General features: G+C 41.7%; 1 pseudogene; it reads right to left on the reverse strand.

Annotated features, from left to right (window-relative positions):
• Positions 1-8211: 8211 nt before the first annotated feature.
• LOC137231124 (large ribosomal subunit protein uL23 pseudogene) lies at positions 8212-12022 on the reverse strand (annotated as a pseudogene).
• Between the last annotated feature and the right edge of the window lie 259 nt (positions 12023-12281).

The raw sequence follows: 12281 nt of genomic DNA on the forward strand, positions 1-12281 counted from the left end.
AAGAGAGCCTTTCTTGGAATGCATTCTGGGGCTTAATAACTTTTACCGTCAGAAATTCTGAACTCTTCAAATGCATATGATAGAAACCCAATTCAAACAAGGTGAAAAACATAAGGTTATTGTCTCATTCCTCTAAAGCCTGACAAAGGTGGAATTGGCTTCAGGGATACAAGTTCCATCAGGAACTATGATTGGATTTGAGAAATTCTATTTCAGTATCTGCATGTTGCTTGAGTGGAGAAGGTGCATTCTCAGAAGCTGTGGAATGGCCATGTTTAGCCATATGCATGTCAAAACACTGAAAGCTAGGCTTCAAAGACAGGGGATACCAAAACAGCTGTGCAGAGAGAAACAGAGATGAGAGATAGTGAGAGAACTAACAGGATCACAGTTCTTGATGGTTTTCCAAATTCTCTTTCCTTTCCCTTTGTATACTGGCTACCTTGGGGCTTTGCTAAAATGCCTTCTCCTTGCACTAGTTTAAAGTGAATTTCTCTTTCTTGCAACCCAAAGAATTATGACTATTATGATCTGAATGTTTATGTTCCCCCCAGCCCCTACTGTGATACTATTTGGAGGTGGGGCCTTTGAAAGGTGACTAGATTTAAATGAGGTGATGAGTGTGGGGCCTCCATGGTGGGATTAGTGCCCTTCTAAGAAAAGGAAGAAACACCAGAGCTCTCTTTCTCTGCCATGTGAGTAGTCAGCAAGAAAATAGCTATCTGCAAACCAGGAAGAGTCTTCACCAGGAGTTGAATCAGCAGACACCTTGGACTTCCCAGCCTTCAAAACTGTGAGAAATAAATGTCTGTTGCTTAAGCCACCTAGTCTATGGTATTTTGTTATAGCAACCTGAGCTGACTAGGACAATGACTGAGACAACTACTATGAAAATTAGTGATGGCTTTTGCTGTATACTTTCAGCAAGATGTAGAGAAGCATCTTTCTTATACTGAAACTTCCCTCTCAAAGGTCACCAATTTCTAAGTGCAAAACCCAATGACTTCTACTCACTTTTCATTCTTCTTTGCCATGTTGACTGTCTTTGCCTTCTGGAATCTCTCCTCTCTTGGCCTTTGTGATCCCCCCTCAATGGATTCTCCTTTTACTTCTCTGACAGTGCTTTTTCAGTATCCGTCACTGTTTTCTTTTTTCCACTTGCCCTATATAGGTGATCTCTAAGATTCTGTTCCTGGCTGCCTTCTCATCTTGCTCTGCCCTCTTTGCTAAATACGTTTATCTACTCCAACGATTTTCTCTTGCACTCATAGGCTGATGACTTCTTCATTTATTATTCATAGCCTTAAAGTTTGCTGAGCTTTAGGTCCTAATTTTTACTCTCCTGGTGAATATCCCCACCTAGATAATGTGCAAACACTGCAAAAATGTCCCAAACTGAACTTCTCCTTTCCTTAACCTGGTCTCAAATTGCTTTTCTAGCCACCAGTCCCTTCCATACGGAACTTCTCTTGCAAGCCACACTGTCTTCTAGTCTCCAGCCCAGCTTTGTAGACTTCCTTTCCGGATACCTCTTCTCTTCTCCCCTAGGCTCCTTTTCTTGGTACTCCCCTCCTACCACAGTCTTGCTCCCATTCTCACTTTCTTGTCTAAATCTTGCCTTGTCCCGGAGCTGGTGGTGGGATGAATTGGGAGATCGGGATTGACATATATACACTAATATATATATAAAAAATAACTAAAAACAAACAAACAAAGAATGTCCAGAGAAGGCCAATAAAGTAGCCTTTAAAACTTGAAAAAAATAGGGCTTCCCTGGTGGCGCAATGGCTGAGAGTCCGCCTGCCGATGCAGGGGACGCGGGTTCGTGCCCCGGTCCGGGAGGATCCCGCATGCCGCGGAGCGGCTGGGCCCGTGGGCCATGGCCGCTGCGCCTGCGCGTCCGGAGCCTGTGCTCCGCGACGGGAGGGACCACAGCGGTGAGGGGCCCGCGTACCGCAAAAAAAAAAAAAAAAAAAATAGAGTGAGAGATGGGGCAAAAGTAGATTAGGGCAGATGCCCTCTTAACTCCTCTTGGTAGGTGATTGAATTTGGCCTTTATCCTACAACCCAGGTGGGTCTTGCCTTTAAAAATGTCTGCTTGGGGAATTCCCTGGCCGTCCAGTGGTGAGGACTCAGCACTTTCACTGCTGTGGCCCGGGTTCAATCCTTGGTCGGGGAACTAAATCCTGCAAGCCGCGTGGAGTGGCCAAAACAGACAAATAAAACAACAACAAAGTCTGCTTGGAATAGTGAAGATTTCTTGAAATTTGTATCTTGAGAGGTTTTGTTCTTTAAGTAAGCAAAAGAGAGAACTCTGCACTGACACATTATATGGTCTTGATATGTGATGGGGCCCACATATGTGAGTAACTGGTTTATGAAGAAATCTCAACCTATCACGGCATAAGAAGCAGTAAAGCATGTTGGTCAGGGGCTTGGCTCTGGAGTGGGACTGCTGGGGTCTGAATTAGGCAAATTAACTTCTCTGTGCTTCAGTTGCCTCTTGTGTCCAGTGGAGATTGTAATGGATCTACTTCACAAGCTTATTATGAGGATTAGACAAGATAATATATGTAAAATTCTTTTTTTTTTTTTTTTTTTTTTTGCGGTACGCGGGCCTCTCACTGCTGTGGCCTCTCCCGTTGCGGAGCACAGGCTCCGGACGCGCAGGCCCAGCGGCCATGGCCCACAGACCCAGCCGCTCTGCGGCATGTGGGATATTCCCAGACCGGGGCACAAACCCATGTCCCCTGCATCGGCAGGCGGACTCTCAACCACTGCGCCACCAGGGAAGCCCAATATATGTAAAGTTCTTGAACAGGCTAAGCACATAGTAAGCACTCGGTAATTGTTAGGTATTATTATTATTATTTTAAATAAACTTATTTATTTATTTTTATTTGTTTATTTTTGGCTGCACTGGGTCTTCATTGCTGCGCGTGGGCCCTCTCCAGCTGCGGCGAGTGGGGGCCACTCTTCATCGCGGTGTGTGGGCCTCTCACCGCGGTGTCCTATCCCATTGCAGAGCACGGGCTCCAGGCACAAGGGCTTCAGTAGTTGTGGCACACGGGCTCAGTAGTTGTGGCTCACGGGCTCTAGAGCGCAGGCTCAGTAGTTGTGGCACACGGGCTTAGTTGCTCTGTGGCATGTGGGATCTTCCCGGATCAGGGCTCGAACCCATGCCCCCTACATTGGCAGGCAGATTCCCAACCATGGCGCCACCAGGGAAGCCCAGTATTATTATTTTTGATTACCACTTTCAAGTATGATGTGGCAAATCCCCCTCACCTGTACCTTAATGACATCCTGGGCAGATTCTATGACTTGACAACTAAAACTCAGTTCAGTTTGGTTTAAAATGTCAGTCTCGGGGGCTTCCCTGGTGCTGCAGTGGTTGAGAGTCCACCTGCCGATGCAGGGGACACGGGTTCGTGCCCCGGTCCGGGAAGATCCCACATGCCGCAGAGCGGCTGGCCCGTGAGCCATGGCTGCTGAGCCTGCGTGTCCAGAGCCTCTGCTCCGCAGCGGGAGAGGTCACAACAGTGAGAGGCCTGCGAACCGCAAAAAAAAAAAAAAGAAAAAAAAAAAAGAAAGAAACAACAAAACCTAAACTGTCAATCTCGTGATTGGTTCGAAGCTCTCCACCTGCCCCAGTATAAGCTAGACTTACGGCAGAGGAGATCAGTGGACTTTTTAAAATCCTCCTCCCACTCTAGTGCCCTAGAGGGCAGGTGGAGGCTGAGTCATACCCTGGGACACCTTGTCCCCTTCCCTGTTCTCAGGAAGGGGTCAGAGAGAAGGATGAGGCACTCAGAGGTCTTCTCATGTAGCTAGTTGCCTCTTGTTGGAGAGGCATCCCTGAAATTACTGCTCTGGTTCAGTTTTGTCCTGCTACTGCTGTGGCCTCTGATGGAGTGGTAGTCTCGACCCAAATGGGTTCACAATCTCTTTATGCACATGTTCAGTTTTACCCCAGATACCTCTTTAGTGATAGATTACTGAAGCACAATTGGTGCTGGAGAGGAGACTGGAAATGATGTTTGATTTTGTTGTTGTTGTTATTGTTCTGACAAGCAGGGACAGTTCACAATCAGAACAAACTCTTATTTCCCACAGTGCCTGCTGAGTAACCTCCCAGGAAGGATGTGTTATAGAGCTAAGAGTGGCTGAAGCAGATCAGAGACCACAAGGCCAGATGCTGCCCAAAGGGCTTCTGGATTTCAAGTACTTTAAAAAGAGCAAGGGGCTTCTCTGGTGGCACAGTGGTTAAAAATCTGCCTGCCAATGCAGGGGACACAGGTTCGATCCCTGGTCTGAGAAGATCCCACATGCCGCGGAGCAACTAAGCCCATGCGCCACAACTACTGAGCCTGCGCTCTAGAGCCCACGAGCCACAACTACTGAAGCCCGTGTGCCTAGAGCCCGTGCTCCACAACAAGAGAAGCCACCACAATGAGAAGCCCGCGCACCGCAACGAAGAGTGGCCCCCGCTCGCCGCAGCTGGAGAGGGCCCGTGCGCAGCAACTAAGACCCAATGCAGCCAAAAATAATAAATAAATAACATAAATAAATTTATTTAAAAAAAATAGCAACAACCCAAAATAATATTTATTGGATATCTACTAAAGCTAGGCACTTAGTATACATTATCCATTCTATGTGATAAGGATTATTAGCTCCATTTTACAGACGAGGATAGTGAAGGTAAGAGGAATTAAATCAATTGCCATTATTTTGAGGGCCCTGTTTCTTACTTAATTTCTATAGTCAAAAAAAAAATCTAGTTAAGATTTCAGAGAGGCAATATAAACAAAAGTCATATTTCGGACATTTAGGAGATAGCTCTGATTGCTAATGTTAATTTTTTTCTGATGCAAATATATGCCTTTACTTTGTGTCAATTCACAAGAGCCATAAAATGTCAATTAAAAAAAAATGTCCGTTTTTGCCATCCTTACAGTTTTTTTCACTACAGAGAACTAAACAAAAGAATGACCTTATTGTTGTTAAGTTCAACGGGGACTTTTTCTATCCTTTTAAAATGTGCCTTCTGTATTCATGTGTATCTCTTCACCTTAATTGAACGAACTTTTTCATTACTAATTTACATATTTCATTGAATAACAGCGTGTTTTAGGGTGACTCTTCCAAGAGCTATTGAGGAAAATATGTGTAATGGTTAATCTATGATTTGCTAATGACTTTTGATTTCCTTTGATCTCCGATCCAAGTGGTAAAATGCACTGTGTGTGATAGACTCACACCTGGTACAGAAACCAGTGCTAAGGGCATAATTAGAAGTTGACAATGGATGTGATAATCCCAATTCATTTTTCTTTTTGGCAAGACAGTAATTGGCTGGAAATTTAAAATTCTCTTTTTAAATCCTTAAACAAATCACTCCTCCGAAGTTTTACGCTTAACCACTACCATCTATCAGCCACCACCTATTCAATTATAAATATGTACAAAAAGCCTGTTGTATACCAGGAACTATTCAAGGTGCTGGAGTACTGTGGTAACCAAGGCAGACAGGGCATTTGCTTTCATGGTGCTTAGGTCTTATCTAGGGAGACAGACAATAATCCAGTAAGTAAAATTTCAGATGCTGTATTGTGAGGAAAATAAGACTAAATGTCATGAGACAGAGTCATGGGAGGAGGGCAATATTAAATAGGATAGTCAGGAAGGACTGACATTTGACTGAAACCTGAATGATGAGGAGGCAGCTGCTCAAAGATTTGGAAAAGAGCCTCTCAAACCAAGGAACCAGCCGGTGCAGAGGCCTGAGGAAATGTGTGGCAACTTTTCAAGTTTTGGGTACTGAGAATGCAGGCCCTCTCTACAATGAGCTCCCCGCCCCTGCCCCAGCTCCCCACCACACACACACTGATAAGAACCCAGCAGTAAGTACAGTGAGAGATTGGAATATTTTACTTAACTTCTGGACGGTGAAAGATCTGGTAAGGAAATAAGCAGAAGTCAAGAAGAAAACGAAGATGAATTGGAACCTGAAAGGCCTACTAAGATTTTTCTATCATTAAGGTGGATTCTAGGAAATTTAGTTTTGTTGATTTAGTTTTGTTGATTCAATAAAGTTACTGACTAGCAAGGAATCCACCCTAAGTCACTCTTCTTCTATGCTTAGTGCATCACTCTATTTATGACTAAATGTTTCCTGAAGTAAAATAGAAAACAGCCACTTTGTTCCCTGTATTTATGCTTCTCAACAGAGATCCCATAGTAGATTTTCTTACATTTGTGGTAAACTATTTTTAACCATGCATCAAGGCAACATAAATAGTTTTCATGTGATTATGTCTTTGGAAGTCTGGCACAAAATGTGATTTCACTTAGAGAGTGTGGTGTGACAGCTGTAAATCGTCACATTCCAGCTTAATGCTTCAATATTGTATTTTCAGTGTGACTGAATGGCTGGCTTTTTCCGGCTTTGACTGCCTTTTCTATAGCGAAGCTGGCACTCAGACAAATCCCCTGAGACACCCTCACAAAGAGATGCTGACAGATGTCTGTCTCTCAGAGGTTCTAACTGGGCAACATTCCATGCAGACATGCTGGGCATGAGCGTGGGTGTCTGTGTCTGTTGGCCTATGGGACAGTCTTCTCATTCTGTCTTGCCAGCAGCCAAAAGGCATGGAGAGCCCTTTGGGATGGGAGTTCTGCCCTGGGGCCAGCATGCTCAGGTAGAATGGCACTGAGCCAGTTTAACAGGGCAAGGAGTCTTATTCAAGAAAGCCAGAAGTAGTGCAGCAGGCTGGAGAATCAAACCTTTCTCCTCATTATATGGTTGGGTCATAGATAAGTGCTTAATAAATAATTGGTTCCTGTTCAGGCACTCTCCTCGATACGTGTGATATACAGATGCTTAACTCAAGGAACTCACCCTAACTTGTTCAGGGAAATAGCCTATAGCAGCCAACTCTTTTTTTAGCCACTCCACCCCAACTCCAAGACTGCTTACAACTCATTCAATGAATTTTCAAGTAGTTGTATCAAGTACTTTCTTCTGTGCCAGGCATTGTGGTCTGCTTAAGATAAACAGAAATAAAAAGATTGTTCTAGGATTAATATTATATACACAAAAATGTTATAATGGTTATCTTGGGAGAGTAGAATTAGATGGAGATATGGACAAAGACTCAAATTTTACATTTTGAACTTTACTATTTGAACTTTTTGTAACATTTTTTTGGCAGTGATTATTTTTTGTAACTCAACTAAAATCTTCTGTTTGTGCCAGGCACCCTTCTGAGCTTTGAGAAGACAGCAGTGAATGAAGCAGAAAAAGTCCCCTGTCCTCAAGGAGCTTACATCCCAATTGGGGAGTAATACAAAACAAAAAACCTATACAAATGTGCTATTATAATATAATAAGTGACGACATGGCCCATGGAAAAAATAATTTTTAAAACTAAAAGTGTTCATTTTTAAAAGTTATTCTATTCTGACTTGTTCAGATAATCTTGACTTTAGAGACCAGGATTCTTTACTGGCCTGGGCAAATAGCAGCTCTGAGAGAAACGGGCCAGAGGGCCAAGCCTCAAAGCCTTGAACCATTCGGACTCTTGCCAACACTCTCTCCATCCAGCACAAATGAAAAGGCAGTTTGAGATGCCTGCGTTCTTTTGGCACAAGAGTGATGTCAATCCAGAGAATTTGACCTGGCTGGTTGTTCTTGACTGGAGCCCAGCCCTTTTCTCACTCAGTTTGGGGCCAGAACTCACTGCTGTGCCAGTATGTGAAGGTGCCGACCCTGCCTACCCCACATACATAGCCTGCTTCTTCTTTCCAGCTTTACCAGCTGGTTTCCATTGGCTTCTGGCCTGCCTTGTCTGACAGCTGCCTGAACATTGGGACTTAAAAATTAGTTCTAAATGCCTGAGTCCAGCCACCACATTCCAACCTATTTCTAGGACAACATCTTCTTTCTTTGGCTCCCTGAGAAACTACTCTTCTTTTTCTGTTTCTAAACTGTTTCCATTCCTAGTTCAGGCTGAGGTCTCCTCACCTGGAAGTGTAAAACTTAGGGGTTACCGTTCCTGCTCATAGCCAAGGAGAAGATGCTGTTTTCACTAAATTCCTCTAGTCAAAGAAGAGGTAAGACTTGATATGATATTAAAGAAATACAATAAAAATTGTATGCATACTAACATTACGAACATTTAAAAAATCTTCTTTGTTTTTATTCCAATCATGAAGGTAACACAAGCCTGTTGCAAAAACTTTAGAAAATACGGTAAAAATAATTTATACTTTAATAAATTATTTTCATTTTTATCTATTCTTGTGCTCATATGTTTATTGCTGTTATTGGTTAAATATATTATTCATGCATTTGGGACAAAATTTCAAAAGTAAAATCTCACTGTTTCCCTGCCACCCAGTTCCTCTCCCTGAAGCGAACTGTTCATCACAGTATCCTCTTTTTCTTTAGTGAAAACTTTTATATTTAAAATTACCAACTGGACTCAGTTTAGATAACCCCAGTTTTGTTGGCAACTTCCAAAGCATCGTAATCAGGAGCCAGTTGAACATACGCTTCTTCTCTCCATCAGGCCCTATCAGGGTGCTCACCTTGGCCACGTCAATGTCATAGAGCTTCTTCACAGCCTGTCTGATCTGGTGCTTGTTGGCCTTGATATCCACAATGAACACCAGTATGTTGTCTTCTGTTTTCTTCATGGCTGACTTGGTGGTGAGGGGGAACTTGGTGATGCCATAGTGGTCAAGTTTGTTTCTCCTAGGGGCACTCTTCTAAGGACATTTGGGCTGCCTTCTGAGCCACAGTGTTTTGGGCAGTTGGAAGGTGAGTGATGTCCGTATCTTTTTTCGTGGCTGTGGATGCCTTTCAGCACTGTGTTCTTGGCCTTCAAAGCCTTTGCTTTGGCTCAGCTTTGGGAGGGGCAGGGGCTTCCTTCTTCGCTTTCAGCACCGTCTTTGTGAAAAGTCACAGTATTCTCTTATAATCCTTTTCATTTCTGTAAAATCTGTAGAAATGTCCTACTTCAATAAACCTTTCTCTGCTTCAAACTCTGATGTTTCAGTTTATTTGGCCTCACTGTGCATCGGGCACATGAACTTTGGTAACAATTTCTTTTCTGATTTTAATACTTTAATTTTTCTTGCTTTGTATCTTAGTCAATCTAGCTAAATATTTGTCAATTTTTTTTTAAGAAAAAGCTCTTGGTTTTATTGATTTTCTCTATTGTTTTTCCATTCTATATTGTATCTGTCTCCATTCTGTTCTTTATTACTCCCTTCCTACTGCTAGCTATTGTTTTAGTTTGCTCCTTTTTCAAGCTCCTTAAGGTGTAAAGTTACTTTATTGATTTACTTTGCCACTCTCTCTATTATGTCAATGAAAAATCAAATAACAATCAAGCTAAGAAGAAAGAAAAGAGAATATTATTCAAGACAAACTGAGGATTATAACCCGGGAAACAGATTCTCAGAAACTCTGAGAACTGCTCCATTGATCAGGAGTTAGAGATACAGTTTTATACATTTTTGAGATAAACAATTAATGTACCATATTGAAAGGTTAGCATTGTGCACACAGTTCATCAGTTTTTTTGTTTTTTGTTTTTAGTCAGTTATGCACGTACAGAACAAGCCCTTGGTCAATGTGATCCTTTGTATGAGATGAAAAAGAAATATTAATCATAGAATTACAATGCTGGCATCTGAAGAAAGGGACCAGCTTTTTCTCAAAGTTTGATTTCATCCTCCTGCTTTGAGAAGGTCTGGGTAATGTATAATGTAGATGCACAGTGCACATTGGGAAAGGCCTACCATAAAGGGGTCATGTCATTTTTTTTTTTCCTTTCTGTCTTAGTTTGATTGTCCAGCCATAGAAAATTTAAGATTTTTCCTCACCAACTATATATGTAGATATTATTATTTACTATTTTATTTAAAAATTATCGTACACTAACACAACGTTGTAAAGCAACTATATTCCAATAAAAATTAATTAAAAAATAAAAATTATTATACAGTATAACTGATTCTTTACAGTATTGTTCTATGAATATTAGCAAATATACGATGTGCATAACCAATATCACAATCAGAATACAGAACAACTACTTGTTCTGTTAATTACTAAGAGATAAGTGGTAAAATCTCCGACTATAACTGTGACTTGTGTATTTATTTCTTTCAGAATTGTTGCCAGTAGTACAAAGAATTTTTTTCTTGAATCATTTGAGTGGGATATAAAGTTACTCTTTTTCATTTTGTAATTAATCAATATTTTATGATAGATATTTCAAAACTATGTAAATATTCTATTTTCATCAAACTTTAAATTTATTCATTGATTTTTTTATCAACATAAATTCATGATTTCATATTTTATCCAATGAGTTATAGTCTGTTAATATCATTATTTATTTTGGGACCGCCCTGGTGGCACAGTGGTTAAGACTCCACGCTCCCAATGCAAGGGGCCCGGGTTCCAACCCTGGTCAGGGAAATAGATCCCACATGCATACCACAACTAAGAGTTCGCATGCCACACTAAAGAGCCTGAGTGCCGCAACTAAGGAGACCACCTGCTGCAACTAAGACCCAGCGCAACCAAAATAAATAAATGAATAAATATTTTTAAAAATATATCATTATTTATTTTGCAACTCAAGCTATACCCAATTTGGCCACTGGAGCCTCTTCAAGCTGGCTCTTGTCCTTTTGATATGTCCCTGTCATTCTTTGAGCACTTCCTTGTTTCTTGTACAAGATGCTCCAGACTCATCTTGTATTTTTCCTTGCCTGTAACTAACCCTGTAATTAGCCATTTCTCCAACAACTGAAAAATATTACTTAGAACCAAGATCTTAACACTAAGTATATTCATTGTCCTTGAGGTGTCACTGCTCCAGGCCCGTTTGGTAGACACACTCAATTACATTTATATTCATTCTTACTTCCATCTATCTATTGAAAACCATGAGTTCAGACTGATACCTCCAATTTCAATATCCCCAACATCACAAGTTTCAGTCTACTTTTCTCCCTTCACATGTTTTTAACTCTAATGATGGTAAGAAAATCCAGGCCACTATTATCGTAATATTGTTACTTATTTTTTATCAATGTACCAGTTTGTAACCAATCTCTTATTGCTGCACCCTTCTCTCTCCTGTGTAGATGCCCACCTTATCCCATTTGACTCCAACACCTTGAACCAGGTTGCCCTAGATGGATGCATTTTTCACCCAGTTTTGACTCTGACTCCCAGTACCAGGCTAGTACCATCACAGCCCCCTGCATGGACACTCTCCTCAACATTCTTTGGCTTTGAAAACCTGCTTTGAGCTGCCCCTCCTCAAGGATACCCTTGTCACCTGATGTGCAGAAGAGTTAATATAGAAGGCCTGAGACTGCTATTGCTAGAAGGGATTGTGTACAAGTTTGGTCCTTGGCTGGCACCTGGTACCTTGGATTTCAAGAGGGTTCCCACCTTCCCCATACTGATAAGAATGGTTCACTGTGCCCAAACTTTTTGTATAAATAATGTGGTTTATCCTGAACAACTTGCTTTCCTTGTGGGAATCTGGAATTTTTGTACATACAGGCATGGAGTACCTTTGTGACCAACTTTTGATAAAAACCTTGGGTTCTGAATCTTATGAGCTTCCTGATAGATAACATTTCACACATGTTGTCACTGTTTGTTGCTGGAGGAACTAAGCATGTTCCCTGTGATTCCACTGAGAGAGAACTCTTAGAAGTTTGTGCCTGGTTTCCTTTGAACTTTGCCCCATATGCCTTTCTCTTTGCTGATTTTGGTTTGCATCATTTTGCTGTAATAAATCATAGCCATGAGTATGACTGTGTGCTAAGTCCTGCTAGTTAATTATTGAACTTGGGGGTGGTCTTGGGACCTCTGACACACCTGGCTTGGGCTCTGAAACTCCACACTGGGCTGCTTCTCTATAAGGACACCCTCCCCACTCTGCTTGGGTTTTAAACCCCTATGCTGACCGAGTCTCCTCATTCTGTCCAGGCTCTGACACCCTACACTAGCCCACCCCATTTCAGGGACAATGTCCTCACACTACCTGTTTCCAGTTTTTAGCTATCGTGACTAAAACTGCTGTGAATATTTGTGTATAAGTCTTTTTCTGGACATGGACATGCATTTTAAACTATACTTAAGAGTGACACTGCTGGGTCATAAAATAGGTGTTTGTTTAGCTTTATAAGAAACTGCCAAAACTTTTCCCAAAGTGGTTGTACAATTTAATACTCCCACC

The sequence above is a fragment of the Pseudorca crassidens genome, chromosome 9, assembly GCF_039906515.1.
Source record: "Pseudorca crassidens isolate mPseCra1 chromosome 9, mPseCra1.hap1, whole genome shotgun sequence".
Taxonomy (NCBI): domain Eukaryota; kingdom Metazoa; phylum Chordata; class Mammalia; order Artiodactyla; family Delphinidae; genus Pseudorca; species Pseudorca crassidens.